Source organism: Macrobrachium nipponense, chromosome 17 (assembly GCF_015104395.2).
Source record: "Macrobrachium nipponense isolate FS-2020 chromosome 17, ASM1510439v2, whole genome shotgun sequence".
Taxonomy (NCBI): domain Eukaryota; kingdom Metazoa; phylum Arthropoda; class Malacostraca; order Decapoda; family Palaemonidae; genus Macrobrachium; species Macrobrachium nipponense.
This window is the reverse complement of record NC_087210.1, coordinates 67055749-67074107: the sequence shown is the minus strand read 5'-3', so window position 1 is coordinate 67074107 and position 18359 is coordinate 67055749. Positions and strand designations below refer to the sequence as shown.

Sequence of the window (18359 nt, the reverse complement as noted above, 5' to 3'; positions counted from 1 at the left end):
GGACTGTGATGGTGGGTGATTAGGAGACTAATTTCCTTCTTCCCTTTTGGTTTTTATCTCTGTTCTCTTAAATTATTAATTACTATTTTCATTAAGATTGAAAAAGAAACCCACAAAATCACTGTGTAAATACTTAGAAGTAAACAAGTTACACAGTGATTTTGTGGGTTTTTTTTTCAATCTTCAGAAGAAAACTGAAAGAAGTTTTTGTTTGGTTCATTATCATCAATGTTACTATTATCATCAAGGATACTCATATTCATTTTGCATGTAACGATATTGGTTGCAAAATATTTCTGAAATACAAGTCCGCTGTAATTCGCAAGACAGAAATACCATTATCAAAGGCCGCTTATGCAAGAATGACTTTTCAATAAACTGCAAAAGTAATAGGACATATTATTCACCAGTTTTATAATAGGCATGATACTTATTTAGGTACACGTTGGACTAATCAGCTTTTTTTTAATTTCTAAAAGTACGATAATTTACAAATATGATCACGGAAATAACTCCTACAATCAAATAAAAAAAATTCTGATAACATTACGCCCAAAGACTAAATTTGAAAGTGATTTGTTATGATATATTTGTTTTGACGGCCACCATAATTAAATAGTTTCCCCGTATTCGTCTGATGGAATCAACATTCCTTTGTTCTGAATCACAACATCAATCATGCAGAGCTTTCAGTGGAATCCGGACTGGAATCATATTTGCGTGAATTCCATTCCTCAAAAAAAAAAAAAAAAAAAAAAAAAAAAAAAAAAAAAAAAAAAAAAAAAAAAAAATCCGTTGTTTGCGTTGTTTGCGAAGAGAATTTAATAAATATCACTGATGCTCTGTTTGGACAAATAATTAACGACTGCAATCGTCCCAGCGAGCCCAACGACCGCTGGATAATCACTGAGCCAACAACCGAGCTTCTGCGTTCGTACAACTGGTATTCCAATTCATGTTCCTGTGGGCATTGAACGTGGAACAATACTCTCTCCTGGGCTATTATAATACGTGACACCAGAGATAAAAATGTCACCGACGTATTGAAGATTCATTTCCTTTTCGGTCAAATGAAGTCTAATAGATATGCGAAGCAGTTATTGGCTCCATTAATGCGGAATCAGCCCAAATATTTTATTATGCATGGTAAGAAAATGACATAACTAATTCAAACGCCTTTCCTTGTAAAGAACTGCCTCCGAAAAACCTTGAAATATCTTGAAACACATCAGACATTTAAACCGTATCCATTATATTCAAAACTGCTGTTAAGTGTTATTTGACATTGCATGCAGACATGACACTTTTTCCGGCAAAGGAATTTTGCCATTTTTCACTAAATCATCTCGGCTGACTTATATCATAATACATGAAAAATATTCTTTACCTAAGAGATTCATTTTAATCACTTATGTTCTTTGTATTATCTCATCTCCCAAACTCGAAAATATTTACTTGTTATAATGCTTTCAGACGTCAAACAGGTTTCGTTTTTACAAAAAGATAATCATATCTGTAATGATATAACTCGAAATGATTTGGAAAAATACAGAAAAAGATATATTTCTGAACATAAAAAGAACTATGATTAAATCCAAAGACACGCGTAGGCTGCGTTATTGTTTTATTATATACTGCATGCACGAGCATAACTAACAACAGGCCAATTACGTTGGCCTTTAACAGGAAATACATGTATTGCACAATTTCAGACCAATTATTCTATATTATAGAGAACACGGACACAATCACTTTCAAGGAAAACCCTGACAAGGACCTTGTACACGTGGATGGGGCTCTCAAGATATCGGGTACAAATGAATAATAGTCTCTGCTATTAAATTCAAATTCGGATAATTCCTCTACAGAATATTCATAATTATAATTTTGATTCCTTTCGTCACTGCGAATGATGCAATTGATGGGAAGTGGAATTGTCCTTTTTTTTTTATAAACATCCAACGATGATCAATAAAAATATCTGAATATGAGTGAATAATTATGCACATATAACTGAGTAGTCAGGTAATGTCATGATAAATTTTGCTCTTTAATATATTGAAATCATTCTTGATTCATTTCCATAACTTGAAGGAAAGAATAAATACTGGCCTTACCAGAAAGGAAATCTAATAAAAGAAAAGCAAATGACTATCATGTTACCGTTCTTCCATAATCTCTCTCTCTCTTCTCTCTCTCTCTCTCTCTCTCTCTCTCTCAAGTCGACCGCTTAAATCGTGCAATCTTTCTCTCGCTACACGTTGTCTTACACTCTTAATTTCATTAGCACCTCTGAAGCTGTTTTTATCCTACCCCTTCTCTATTCCTTAACCCGTCATCTCTTCAGCCAGAAAGCTAAATTAATTTTTTTTTTTTTTTCCAGTTTGTAACCACTCTCATGGATACAGGAGTGGGTTCCAGCTAACGACAGAAGGACAAATCCGCTTTGACTGAGGAAACAATATTGTGTGAGATTAATGAGGACCGCTACTTAAAACCAGTTGAGGCACAGTCACTCATTCAAGTTCATGGATGTCCGGTTGTTTGTTTTTTTGTTTGTATGGTGCTTTTACGATGCATGGAACCAGCGGTTATTCGGCAACGGGACCAACGGCTTTACGGGACTTCCGAACCACGTCGAGAGTGAACTTGTCCGGTTGTTTGTGAGGGATTTCCATTTCACCCCTTTCTGGATGACAGGCGTCTGGGAGTGTGAAACTGGCCAAATGTTCAATTACCTACTATCGTTTCCAGAGGCCGTGTAATAGTGTTTTTCCCAAATATCTAACAAACCGGCTTATGAATTTCCATGAAACTACAGCAATGAATGTTTCAAACATTGGCCTAATTTTGGTACATGAATTGACAGATTGTGCTTAAAGAATTAACCCGTTTACTCTTAGAAAAAAGAGGAACTTCTTCCCCTCCTTCAGAGCGTTTCGAAGAAGTGGTACTTAATCACGTAACTGTGACGCAGAAGTTCCACCAACCCTCCTTCGGTGTTTACACCTATGGCTATCCTAGAACTCTCCCCCCCTTCCTTCTTGCCTTCTTTCCTTCATTCCCATTGTTATTAGGCTACCAAGTAAATCCCTGTTAGGAAAGACTGTGTACTGCACATATAAAATGAGCCGGAAGAGCAATAAAATGTTTTATGGTGGTAGATAATGATTGGTAGATAATGATGGTTAACACAAATTATCGAACATAATAGAAGAGGTTTAAAACAGGGGTGTGGAATCGCACTGAGAGATATTCTACTCGGACTCCTACAAATTTTAGATTTGCGACATAAAAAATAAAAAATAAAAAATAAAAAATAAAATAAAATAAAATAAAAATATTAGTAGAAGTAGAAAAATAATTTTTTTCCTTGAGAGAGTTTTATATTTGGAATGATGTTATTGGGGCAAGACTGGAGCAGGATTCAGGATTAATTTCACCGACTTCGACTCCGACCTCAGAGCCCTTTTAGTACATCCAAGGTAATCATCGGCAGCAGTTGTAGTAGTAGCTCTGAACTATTTCATATAGATTCGACTTTAGTCATGGCAAATATGTTGCTTTGTCCTCGCCATTGCAAAACTACAATTGCGCTGAAACTCCTCACCATTCACAACAGAGAGAAAGAAGAAACCGTGATATATTGCAATATACTGCTAGCCTATATATATATATATATATAATATATATATATATATATATATATATATATATTCTTTCTTTCCTTTACTTTCTTTCTTTCTTTCTTATCTTTCTTTCTTTCTTTCTTTCTTTCTTTCCTTCTTTCTTTCTTTCCCCTACAGGCCATGTGAACGAGTTGCTGATGCTATGGGGATGACTCCGAACGCTGTCCAAGTGTTGGTGAACCGTGGAAAGAATCCTCATCCACCTGAAACACCACCTGCATAATCAAATACGTCGCCTCTGGTCTTTGACAATTTCACCGTTGGTTCCATTAGGAGACATGTGCACAGCATGTTTGCTGCTAAGCGATTTTTCACTATTGCCACTTTAGCGGAAGAACTTAAAATGCTAAATATCATTCCTGAAGAAACATCTGAGAAGGCAGTATGGCGAATCCTCCATAACATGGATTTCCAGTACAAAACATCCCAGTGGAAAATGTACCTAAGGAAAGAAACTTTGGACGTCGTTTGCCGCCGAGTTGATGCTCTACGATCCCTCCAGCAACATCGTGATGAAGGAAGAGAAGTAGTGTATGTCGATGAGACGTGGTTTACGACGAGAAGGCAACATAGCAAGGAGTGGGTGGACACCTCTCAATCTGTCACCAGTGCCACCTACAGCCGGCAGTTGCCACCAGGAGGAGGAGAGAGGTTTGTGGTGGTAGCAGGTGGTACAGCTAAAGTTTTGTAGAAAATTCATTTGTATACTTCCCTGCGAAAAATAAAACCGGCGACTACCATGGAGAAATTGAATTCAAGAGATATTTATTCGGTGGCTAACATCACAGCTCCTGCCGTCGCTTGAGGATCCTTCGGTGCTGGTGCTAGACAACGCCCCATACCATAGCCAATTGACAGGAGATAGCCGATGCCCAACAACAGCTACAAAAAAGGAGGATTTGGTTAACTGGCTCAGGTCTCGAAAAATACAGTATCCAGCTCATGCAACACGCCCTGAGCTTCTAAAGATATGCAGGGGCAACCGGCCGAAACCAGTTTACATTGTGGATAATATAATCCGTGAATGGGGCCATGAAGTGGTTCGCTTTCCCCCTGCCCATCCTGAGCTCAACGCCATCGAGCAGGTGTGGGGCTGTATGAAACGACAGGTGCGCTCCTTGTTGCAGCGGTTTAGCCATGCTGATCTCTTTGCCAGGCTTGAAGAGGCCAGGCTTGCTGTAACAGGGGAGACGTGGGCTGGCGCTGTCAGGAGATCAAGATATTTTGAAGATGATTACTGGCTTACAGATAATATTCAAGACAGTATAGATCCGGTCATCATCAACATTGATAGTGACGAGGAAAACGATCTTTTCCTTGAGAGTGATGATGAGTAAAATGTATGTGTCCATTTCTTGTTTTTTTTTTTTTCATCCCTCATATATCTATGCTTTCCAGCAATTGGTGATAACATTATTTTGGAAAAGCAAAGCTAATGAATACTTTGATACGAGTATATCAGCTTGGCATGTAGACAATGTCAATGGATTTCTCAAAGTAAGGTTGATTGGTTCATTAATTGAAGTCTGGTATAATTCCAGTGACAAAGTCGCAATATTTGTCACATACCTTTTAAGTAACAAAAATAGGTACTGGTACTTATAACGTAAATAAGTATATAAAACTATAGGTTGAAATATAGTAAATCTTATTATGTATGAACACACACACATATATATATTATATATATCATATATTATATATATATAAAAAAAATTATATATAATATATATATATATATATATATATATATATATATATATATATATATATATATATATATATATATATATAATATAATATATATATATATATATATATATATCTATATATATATATATATATAGATTATATATATATTTATATATATATATATATATATATATATGATTTCAAAATTTATCAAATGGCCGATGTCAATGCCTTATATGAAACATCTTTTAGAAGTCTACCTTCTAAGGAATTCATGCTACTCTCTCTGGTGAAATTGATATGATAAATTATATCAAACAATGCTCTCTGTCATTTTCTTCCTGGCAATTGATGTATCGAGTAACCTGTGTTGTATGGAAGAACGAGACCTACGGCTTAACCTAAAGAAAACTATATTTCTATTGCTTTACCAACACTCGCTTGAAGTGTGAAGTGTAGGGTTAGCATGGCTTCTTTCGTCTCCTGTCATAAGTCTCATTCTTGATCTTCAATGTAAGTGAGTGGGTAAGATATAAAAGGTTGGTCTTGTGTTTAGGTAAAGTCTAAAGTCACGAATCACATTACCAGGTATGCTGAACTTTTACTGACAAAGAATTTCGTATTGCTTGGGGTAGGTCATATGACAATTATCTATGGAGTTAAACAGGCGTTTAACAATTCGGGGGATGGGAGGTACAGGGGAAGAAACGTTATAACAACGTCACTGAGGGACGTCATCACTTTTGCGAATGTGTGGGTGGCCAAGACTGGCTTTAGCCTCATTTTCTTAAGTAAAAAAGTTAATGAAACGTAATTGGCAATGCACAGTATTTCCTAAAATTAAGCCATTGTATGAAGCGCTCCCTGCTTTGATATCATGGAAATCCATCAGTTATTTTAGGAGTTATTTAAAATAAAACACTATTACACGGCCTCTGGAAACGTTAGTAACTCTGCTGCAGAAAGTTTCTGTTCCCCCCTCTTAAGTCCACTATACAGACCCGTAGTCCTACGGGCCGAACAAGGGAAAGGCCCGTGCCAACAAGAAGTGTTGGCTTAATACAACAACAACAACAACAACAACAACCCGTTGTCCAGTAAGGGGTTGGATGGAATTCAGCTTTATGCCCGGAGACATCCCTGAACTTATATGAGTGACTATACAACCAGAGGCAAAACTGAAGCAGGTTTCATCATAACATTAATTATGCTCTTAGAAAATTAGTTCAGAATAATATTGGGGGAAAATAGATATAAATTTAATGTTGTTTTACGCTTGCTAGTGAAGCATAACAAAAACAAAATCCCGCCTAATGTAAACCTTACGTATCGAAAAGTCTAGCCAGAGGCAAACCTTCCTTCCTACAGCACGTATTTCAGATATGGTTCAATTAAGGTCAATATTAGAGTAAGTCAAAGGAACAGTTCCTTGGCAATAACTTCAGTATGTGAAGTTACACCTAGCCACTCTCCACCTGGAGAAAATTAAAACAAGCGTCAAGGAATACTGATAATCATAATGATACCCTCACTCAAAAAGACACAATGGATGAAAATGACGACGTTTCTGATACGGTCTTCCAGTCTACCAGATGAAACTAAATCCAAGAGTTCAGAGTTCAGAAAGTGTAATGTTGATATGGAGCTAGTAAGCCTTCTGCCCTAAGAGAAGCTTCAAAGATATTCAGAATCATAGAATTTTCTTCCAAATATGAGGTACTGTGGCGCTGTTTTTTCACAGTAGTTTTGACTAGCTTCTAGGCAGAGGCCACACTTACTTTTACGTAGGCGCTCACTTTTTTTAGGATTCATAACATTGGAAAATATTTGCAATCAAATGAATCTGCGTAGCTTTCAAAATTATTTATTTCCCAACAACAATATCGAAACGCGTTGATACCACAGTGTTTAAATAATTAGAGGTTTGTATTTTTCTCTTAAAGGTTTCACTAATATTAGGCCATTTACTTCCTGTGCGTGATGTGATAACCCACTGTCTTCATAATTCTCTTGTATGTAATAATTATAATTGTATCGAAAATAAATATATTCAACAGCGTCTGCTTTATCACTGGTAAGCATATAACAGCAAGATGCAGCGAACGTCTATTTTCTTTAATATGGTGTTCATAAAATCATCAAATAAACTAAAACTGAGTAACATACATTCATTTCATCGTTACTATATCAGTTCACAAACCATTAAGTAATTTATATGACCTTGAAAACCAAGGGACCTTTCCTAGAGAGTGACTCCCGAGGGTTTTATCCTGGAATAGTATCCACCTTGGTGGCGTGTTTAGTCCAAGCCCCGTAGGGGATTACCGCAAAAAGACTGTAAATATCAAAAAGATAATGATCCCCAAGAAATAATAGTCGCCGATGACGACCCATGAAAACCCTTGAGGGCATTATCTAGGAAAGACCCAACCCAAGAAATCCGATTTAGCATATGCAGGCAATGGCAAAAATATAATATCGAGATACGCTACAATTTCTGGCCTAAGCGGCATTAAATAAATGTCCTGTATATTTATTTAAGGAATAGAACGAATAATTAACATGCTATTACTCCAGAAATAAAAAAAACAAGCAAGTGGAAGAAACTCAACAGGCGGCAGGAATCTGAGAAGAAGACTGACAAAAAACCTTTGGGGACGAACAGCGAACCTGATGAAGGTTTCATTCCCGTCCAAATAGGGAAGCTTCAGTGGGAGTCTGTCTATGTTTGTGAACATTTGCAGAAAGGGACTAATGTCCTGGAATTACACCATCATGATGATGGCTGATATGAATGCTGGGATATCTGTGCAATTAGGGCGGCTGGTACAGCGAAAACAACTCTAGTAATGGATGCACACAAGGGACGATGCTCAGTATATATATAGGTAGGTAAAGTAGCAAACTGACGTAAGAGAAAATTACATAGCAGTATTATACATCATATATAAATGTATATATATATATATATATATATATATAGATATATATATATATATATATATATATATATATTATATGTGTGTGTGTGTGTGTGTGTGTGTGTGTGTGTGTGTGTGTGTGTGTGTGTGTGTGTGTTGTGACGAAGTACCAAGTATCTGGTTACTACACTTACCAATCAATAATTGTTACCTCACAACAGCCAGACACCTGAACCTTCATCACAGGTAAAATACGACTGAATACTCTAAAGGCAACAGTGATCCCTTAAACAACTTACCAGTATTGCAGAAAAGCAGGCTGAGTTTATTGAAACAGGTGTGAGGTAATCTTGTGTGTAATTAAATTAATTAAAGGGCATCACTCAATCAACAACTTTAAAAGCCTAAGTATTTCCTTGATTTCAGAAGTCTAAGTACTTCCCTGGTTCTAACTCACTTCAAGTATATTGAAGGAAACAACTCAATTACCACTATGTTTCTACCTAAACAAATCACATACTTATATATTGGTGCAAAAAAAAACACTTATAAAAATTTTAAATGCATAAATTTATTATCAAACTCAAAATTATAAGTGAAATTCACAATCTCAGGGAAATTAACTGTTACTTGAAAACAAAGCAAAGTTTAACTAATTCTTGAATTAATTAAGTAAAATTAAAACAAAATTAATTCATCACAAAATTCAAGAAAATTAATTCAATCGAAATTCAAAAGTGTTAGGAAATAATTAAAATTTGGAAATTAATTCACAAGTGCTAAACAACAATAAAACTTGAAAAGAATTCTAAGTAAATGCAAATTAATTCACAAGTGTCAAATTCAATTAAATGTGCAATGATTAATTATTGAAACAACTAAGTTAATCAAATGGTGAATGCAAATGAAAACACATCACAGAAAAATATGGAAAATACCAAAATTGTGAAAAGCACTAATCACACTTAATATAAAATAAAAACACACACTTCAATAAGAAAAAATGGATAAATGAAAAAAAAAAAACACTTCAATAAGAAAAATGGATAAATGAAAAAAAAAAACACTTCAAATGAAACAAACACAAAACACAAAAATTCGCAATGTGTAAAAATTTAAACACTTTCACCCTAACCACTGTAACTATTAGTTGCAACTAATAAAACCTTACAATAACACATTACCTTGGTACTAATTGTTTCTTTCTGCTGCAGCTAGCTCCAACATTTTACCACACAATTCACAATATTTCAAAAAAGAAAAGGCGCCATTACACACTTGTACAATGTTTGTTCAGATTCCACGATAAGCACCAAATAATACTAAATAACTCTCAGAATTACGAAATTTAAAATTTACGAGTTACCATTCAGTAAGTATTAAATCTTTACGTATATGTAATATCAAGGAGAGAGAGAGAGAGAGAGAGAGAGAGAGAGAGAGAGAGAGAGAGATCCAAAAGCAAAGAGGTTCTAAGTTCAGAATGAAATTCCCTTTCCTAAAGAAGCTGAACAGTGGATTTCGTCGCACAAAGTTTTGGGGCCGAGAGACCTACTTTCATAAAATTCTCCTTCAAAACAATATCTAAAAAGAAATTGGAATTACAATCACAAATACATTTATTATTACGTGATTTAAGATAATAAAAGTATTCTAATATAAAAGGAATTATGATTTACAAAGAAAGAAACACTAAATGACGTCATTCCCAAAGATGACGTATGCTTCAACAAGATTCTAAAACGGTCTTAGGAAAGATGGTGCAATCATTCCATGTGATTACTCGGTAAAGACATACACATTTGAAACCAGTCTTGTACGTTGTATGCTCTCTACATGTTCCAAACAGAATTCCCTATCAGACGTGTTAACATGTTTCCAAAACGAAACGGAGATCTCGAGTTCCTCTTATCAACGGAGATCTCGAGTTCCTCTTATCTCGAGAGATGACAAGTTATGAAAACAAAATCGAGCATCCCTCGCAGCTGATGTACGATGCAAAAATTTCTCTCTTTTTACATTCTACGTTATCTTAACTTTTACATTATGTTATGCGAAATCTGAACATACATTTTTAGACATCCTATAACTCTAAGCTAAATAAGGAATAAGGAATCTGAAAATGTTTCAAATACTTCTCGTACATTTCATACAGTCAAGGAGAAGGATATGGCGTTTTAGTGACAGCAGAAAATAAATAATAAATAAAATAGAAATAAAAATAAAAAAAAAATAAAATTAAATAAAATAAAATTAAATAAAACAAATATAACAGAAAATAACATAAAATAAAAAAACAAAAAAAATAAACTAACATAAAAAATAACATAAAAATAACAATAAAAAATACAATTTAAAAAATACAATAAAAAAGAAAAAACATTACAAAAAACAATTAACAAAAAACAAAAAAAAACAATAAACAATAAACATAATAAATTATTAAAAATAAAAATTATTAAAAATATTAATAAAAAAATAATAAAAATAAAAAAAAATTATAAAAGAAAATTAATGACAGCAATTAGTAAAATAATAAATATAAATAATACAATAATAAATAAATAAATAAATAAATAAATAAATAAAATCACAAAAATAAACTAAATAAATATATAACAAAAATAAAAATCAAAATCAAACATAACAAAAAAATAACAATATATACTATAAAAATACAATAAAACAATACAAATAAAAAATAACGTATGCAATACAAAAAAATAACTAAATTAAAAAACAAATTAATACAAAAAACAATACAATAATCACATAAAACATAAATATTAATAACATATTAATCAATATTAATAAAAAATAATATAAAAATAATAATACTAATAAATAAAAATATTATAAAATAATTAAATACTATAAATATATGATATAAATAAATAACAAATATCTCCCCTAAATAAAATATAACATATAAATCAAAAAATAATAAAAATAACTAATTAAATATATAATTAAATATAAAATAAATATATTAATAAAAAAATTAACAAAAATAAATAATAAATAGCTATATAAAAATATAATAATATATAAAACAATATAAAAAAAATATATATATAAATAAATATAAAATATATAAATAAATATAAATAAAATATAAAGAAAATATCCATTAAAAATAAAATAAATAAAAATAAATATAAAAAAATAATTAAAATAAAATATAAATATCTAAAATAAATAAATAAATAATCACAATATAAATAACTAATATAAATATAAATAAATATAAATATATAAATATATAAATAAAATAAATATAAATAAATATCAGATATAAATAAATATAAAATATATAAAATGTATAAATATATAAATATATATAAATATATAATAAATATAAATTATCCAAATATACCATAAAATATATATAAATATATAATAAAATATATAAAAAATATAAATATATCCTAAAATATATAAAATATTAAATATATGATATAAAATAAATAAAATAAAAATAATATAAATAAATATAAATAAATAAAATATAAATAAATATAAATAAATATATAAATATATATAAAATAGATAAATATATAAATATATACATATATATATATAAATAATATATTAAAATATATAAATATTCCAAATAAAAAAAAATAAATATATAAAAAATATCCTATATATAAATATATCAAATATATAGCTTCTAAATATAAAAAATCTAATAAAATATATAAATATAAATATATATAAACAATATATATATTATATACTATAATATATTAAATATATAATCCTTATATAAAATATACCCCAAATAATGATATTAATCTAAATATATAAATAAATATTATTGAATAAATATATCAAATATATAGAATTATAAATCTAATAAATTAATATATCTATATATTAACCTTATATATATAATAAATAAAATATATAAATAAAATTCATATAAATACATAAACAAATAAATAAATATAAATAAATGATAAATATATAAAAATCTAAATAAATTATAAAATATATATATTAAATATATAATATTATATATAATATATATATACCTATATCAATTTAAAATATAAATAGCCTATCCAATATAAATAAACCTAAATAAACAAAAATACATAAATACATAATACATAAATATAAATACAAATATATAATATATAAATACATAAATTATTAAATATATAAATATATAAAATATATAAAAATATACATAAATATAAATAAATAAATAAACTAAAATAAAAAATAAAAATATATAAATAAATATATAAATTATATCAATAAAATTAAATATAAATATATAACTAATATATATATAAATAGATATATATAAATATAAATATATAAAATATAAACTTATATATAAAATATAAAATATATATATATAAATATAAATAAATATATACATAAAATAAATAAATAAATATATAAATATATAAATAATATTAATATTACATAAATCTATAAATTAAATATAAATATAAATATCATAAATATAAAAATACATAAATATAAATATATAAATATATAAAATAAATAATAAATAAAAATATAATATACAAATAAATGATAAATACATTAAAATATATAAATATTCTATATTAAAATATAAATAAATATATATATAAATATATATAAATGATAAAATAACAAATACAAATAAATAAATAAAATAACTAAATTATATCTAAAAATAAATATATAAATATTAAAGCCTATATATCAATATTAAATATATATAATATATAAATAAATATATTAAATATATAAAAACTATAAATAATAAATATAAATATATATTTAAATCAAATATATAAATATATAAATAATTAAATAAATATATAAATAAATATAAATATAATATATAAATAAATATGATAAATATATAAATAAAGGCTAAAAATAAATATAAATATATAAATATATAAAATAAATACTATATAAATAAATATTATAAAAATAAATATATAAATATATAAAATATATACATATGATAAAAGTTAAATATATAAAATATATAAATATATAAGATATATAAATATATAATATATAAATAGATATATAAAATATAAAATATATAAATATACATTATATATATATATAAATTATAACTATAATACTATTATAAATACATAAATATATAAAATATATAAATATATAAAATATATAAATATATATATATAAAATAAAATATAAATATATAAATATATTGTAAATATATATATATATAAATATAAAATATAAATATCTATACATTAAATATATATATAAATATATAAATATATAAAAATAAAAAAATAAAATAATAAATACATATACATATACTAAATACATAAATACCTAAATACATATACAGAAATACATAAATATATATAAATATATATATATATAATATATATATATAAATATATAAATATATAAATATATAAATAGATAAATATAATAAATAAATATCTATATAAAATATATATATATATATATCAAAATATAAATATATATAAAATAAATATTATAAATATATAAATATAGTAATATATACATATATATAAATATATATTATATATATATATATATATATAAAAATATAATCAATATAAATATATATAAAAGAAATATATAAATATATAAAATATACCTATATATATATATAACGAAAATTTTATAAATATAAATAAATATAAATAAAATATAAATATATAAATAAATATAATAAATAAATATATATAAATAAATATATAAATATATATATATAAAATATATAAATATATTATATTTAAAAATTTTATAAAATTTATAAATTTATAAAAATATATATAAATAATATAAAATTTATATATATATATAAATAAATATTTATAAATATATATAAATATAAATATATAAATATATAAATATATAAATATATAAATATATAAATAGATATATATATAATATATATATATATATTATATATATATAAATATAAAATATATATATATATATATATATATATGATTATATATAATATATATATATATATATATATATATATATATATATATATATATATATAAATATATATAAATATACAATATATATAATATATATATATATATATATATATATATATATATATATATATATACATATATATTAAATATAGATATTATATATATATATATATATATATATATATAATTCTATATATATATATATTATAAATATATATATATAAATATATAAATATATATATATAAAATATATGAAATATATATATATAAACTAATATATAAAATATACATACTTATTATATTTGATATATATATATATCATATATATATAAATATATAAAATATATATATATACAATATAATATATATATATATATATCCTATATTATATATACTATATACATATATATATACATATATACCATATATAACAATATATAATATATAATATATATATACTATACATTATATGCATACATACGCATACAGACATATAATTTCTTTTAACTTCAGAATAAATCTAGAATCTAGACCATGATTCTTTACATACCTTGGGTATGAACTTAATTCCAATTGAACCATAATTGAAACTGAATATTATTCAACCCAAGTATACCTAACACACACACACATACACACACACACACACACACACACACACACATATATATATATATATATTATATAATATATATATATATATATATATATATGCACACGCGACGGGTTAATGCACACGGAATAAACCCATAAATTCAAATAGCAATTACATCTAGCGTTATTTCACTGCGTATTTAAAGGAATCTAATACCCCAAATAATTCAATGCTTTCTGTTTGCGGCAACTAAATGATACTGTAGGCAAAAAATGATAGAACCTCCCACGCGGATTCAGCAATTTGGCTCAGGTCATACTCCATATGGTTAAATTAAAACGTTATAATGGACGAGGTGGATTCGGGTACAATATTGCCATTTTTAGGTGAACCAGAACAGTAGTTCATTTATTAGTGCTTAAAATATTTACAGTGTGAAATTGGGTCTCCTCTCCATTTGGGGTACTGACAATGTTTTATAAACCAGCAATATATTTTTTATACTGATAAGGATTACAATCCTTTTCGTTTACAGAAATTTTTAAGAATTACGTAATTAAACATGTTATATCTACTTAGAAATTCATGCTTTTAGCTTCAATAACATCACCATTAACATTATCAAGGAGTGTCGTACTCTTTATAAATAGAATTATTTTTCGAAAAAAAATGTACTTGAAAACTTTAAATTACGCGGTATTAATTAGGAGAAATAAAAATACGTTTGCGATACGTGATTACTCCTTTATGAAAATACTCAGAAAAGATGAACTGGCTCATTGAATTTGACAGTTTTTTACGGCTAAATAGTTAAATATAAATTGTATTTCAAAGCATGTTTTATATAATTATATATATATATATATATATATATATATATATATATATATATAATACATATGTACATATGTATATGTATATATGTATATATGTATATATACATATATACATATATACTATATACATATATACATACATATATACATATATATATATATATATATATATATATATATATATATATATATATATATTATATAAGCGAATACCACGGGAAATGAAAAGTCAGGAATCCAAGCGCTTTCGTCTTTATTCAGACATCGTCAAGAGCTAACTTTGACGATGTTCTGAATAAGACGAAAGCCGCTTCGATTCCTGACTTTTCATTTCCCGTGGTATTCGCTTATTTATTAAGTCACGTGCATCTACTGTGATTTTTTAAGCATATTTATATATATATATATATATATATATATATATATATATATATATATATATATATATATATATATATATTATATATTTGTGTATATATATATATATATATAATATATATATATATATTATATATATGATATATATAATATAACCAACGTTCTCACTTTCCATACATTCACTACTTTAGCCATTACGAACACTTACCTGAACTAATTCGCAAGCAACTTTCGTCTTTAAAGTATCCTGACCATATAATTGAGAAATAAATTCACAAAGCAAACGTAATTTTCTACCGACCCTCCAAAGACAAGACAAGAGAATCACCCAACAATAAAATAAAAATTCCTCACCTGGACCCGATTAAGAGAGTAACCCACACCCTCGGAAAAATCTACCCTTTTGCCTTTTACTTACCCAAACACCTTAGCCAAATTCCTGATTAACGTCGAACAAAAGACATCTCCCAAGACACTGGGGGGTAGACTCTTGTGTTTTTTTTATGGGCTCCTTTTATTAGATGGAATTCTGTTGTTACAGAACATTTTTTACCAGCTCTATATATGATATATAGATATATATAGTATATATAATGGATATATATGATATATATATATATAAGAGAATACTATATAATATATATATAGACCATATATATATATATATAAATATATATATACATATATATATATATATTATATATATATATATAATATATATATATCTATAGAATATATATATATATATACATATCATCATATATATACATATATATATATATATATATGATATATATATACATACTATATATATACATATTATTATATATAATATATATATATAATATATATACTATAGATATATAGTATAATGATATATATATATACTATATATATATATATATATATATATATATACATATAATACCTATCATATAGATAGTATACATATAGATATAGATATCTAGATATAATAGATATATAGATACTAAGGATAGATAGATAGAAGAAGTAGATAGATTTAGATATAGATAGAGATAAGATAATAATAGATTTATTATACTACTTAATATATATTATATGTAAAACATTTTTGAAAATTACAATTTTATATTTAACCATAAAAAGCTGCAAATCAATGAGCAAGTTCATTGATTTTATGAGTATTTCCCAAAGAACTAATTGGCCGTATTTGCAAACACGTATTGTTATTTCTCCGAATTATTATTTATGTTAATTATACGTTATATATAGATATACGTATAATAATATAATACGTATATTTACGACGGAATATAGAGCGATTAGAATAATATAGATAGAGAAACATTAAGAGATTATAGATATTATCTAGGGAGATGAGAAATAGAGATAGGACAGATTGTTATACGGAATAGAGAGAACGATACACAGATGAATAGATATAAGATATATATATACACATACAATAGTATATATGTATATATGAGAATTATAGAGAACGAGCAAGCTAATATAGATATGAGAACATATATTATAGATAACTACAAAGAATAAACTACATATAGGAGACAGATCACATCTATTAGATAGATAAGAATAGAGACTCTAGAATAGCTGATTATAACATAGGAGATGAGATTAGTACTAGACGAGATAAATAGTAGTATATATAATATATATATCACTATATATTAAAACCATTTTATTTGAAATAACAATTTATAATCTAAACCATAAAAAAGATATACAAATACAATAGAACTGCCTTTAGTTACATAGATTTTATGAGTATTAATTACACGAAAGAAAGTAATGGCATATTAACAGGACGGTATTATTAATTTATACCGTAATTATTATATTATATACATGATAACATATATATATATATACGCTTATAAGATATAATCACGTATATTATAACATATACGCCTAGGATATCAATATATAGGATACGATATATCAGTACGTATATAATATATATATACTATATAGATATAAATATATATATATATATATCGAATATATTATATATATAATACGTAAATAGATATATACGTATATATATAGATATACGTAGAAAATATATACTTAATATACGTATATATAATAGATATACACTATATATATACATATATATATATAATATTATATATATATATATAGATATAATATATTATAATCTAATATTATAGAATATATAACACAATATATTATCAGTATAATAAATTATATATATTATATATATATATATACTATATATATATTCTATAGATATACGTATATAATTA

At 26.1% G+C, this 18359-nt stretch overlaps 1 pseudogene; it reads left to right on the top strand.

Annotated features, from left to right (window-relative positions):
• The first annotated feature begins 3548 nt into the window (after positions 1–3548).
• Positions 3549–8170, top strand: LOC135195931 (uncharacterized; annotated as a pseudogene).
• The last annotated feature ends 10189 nt before the right edge of the window (positions 8171–18359 follow it).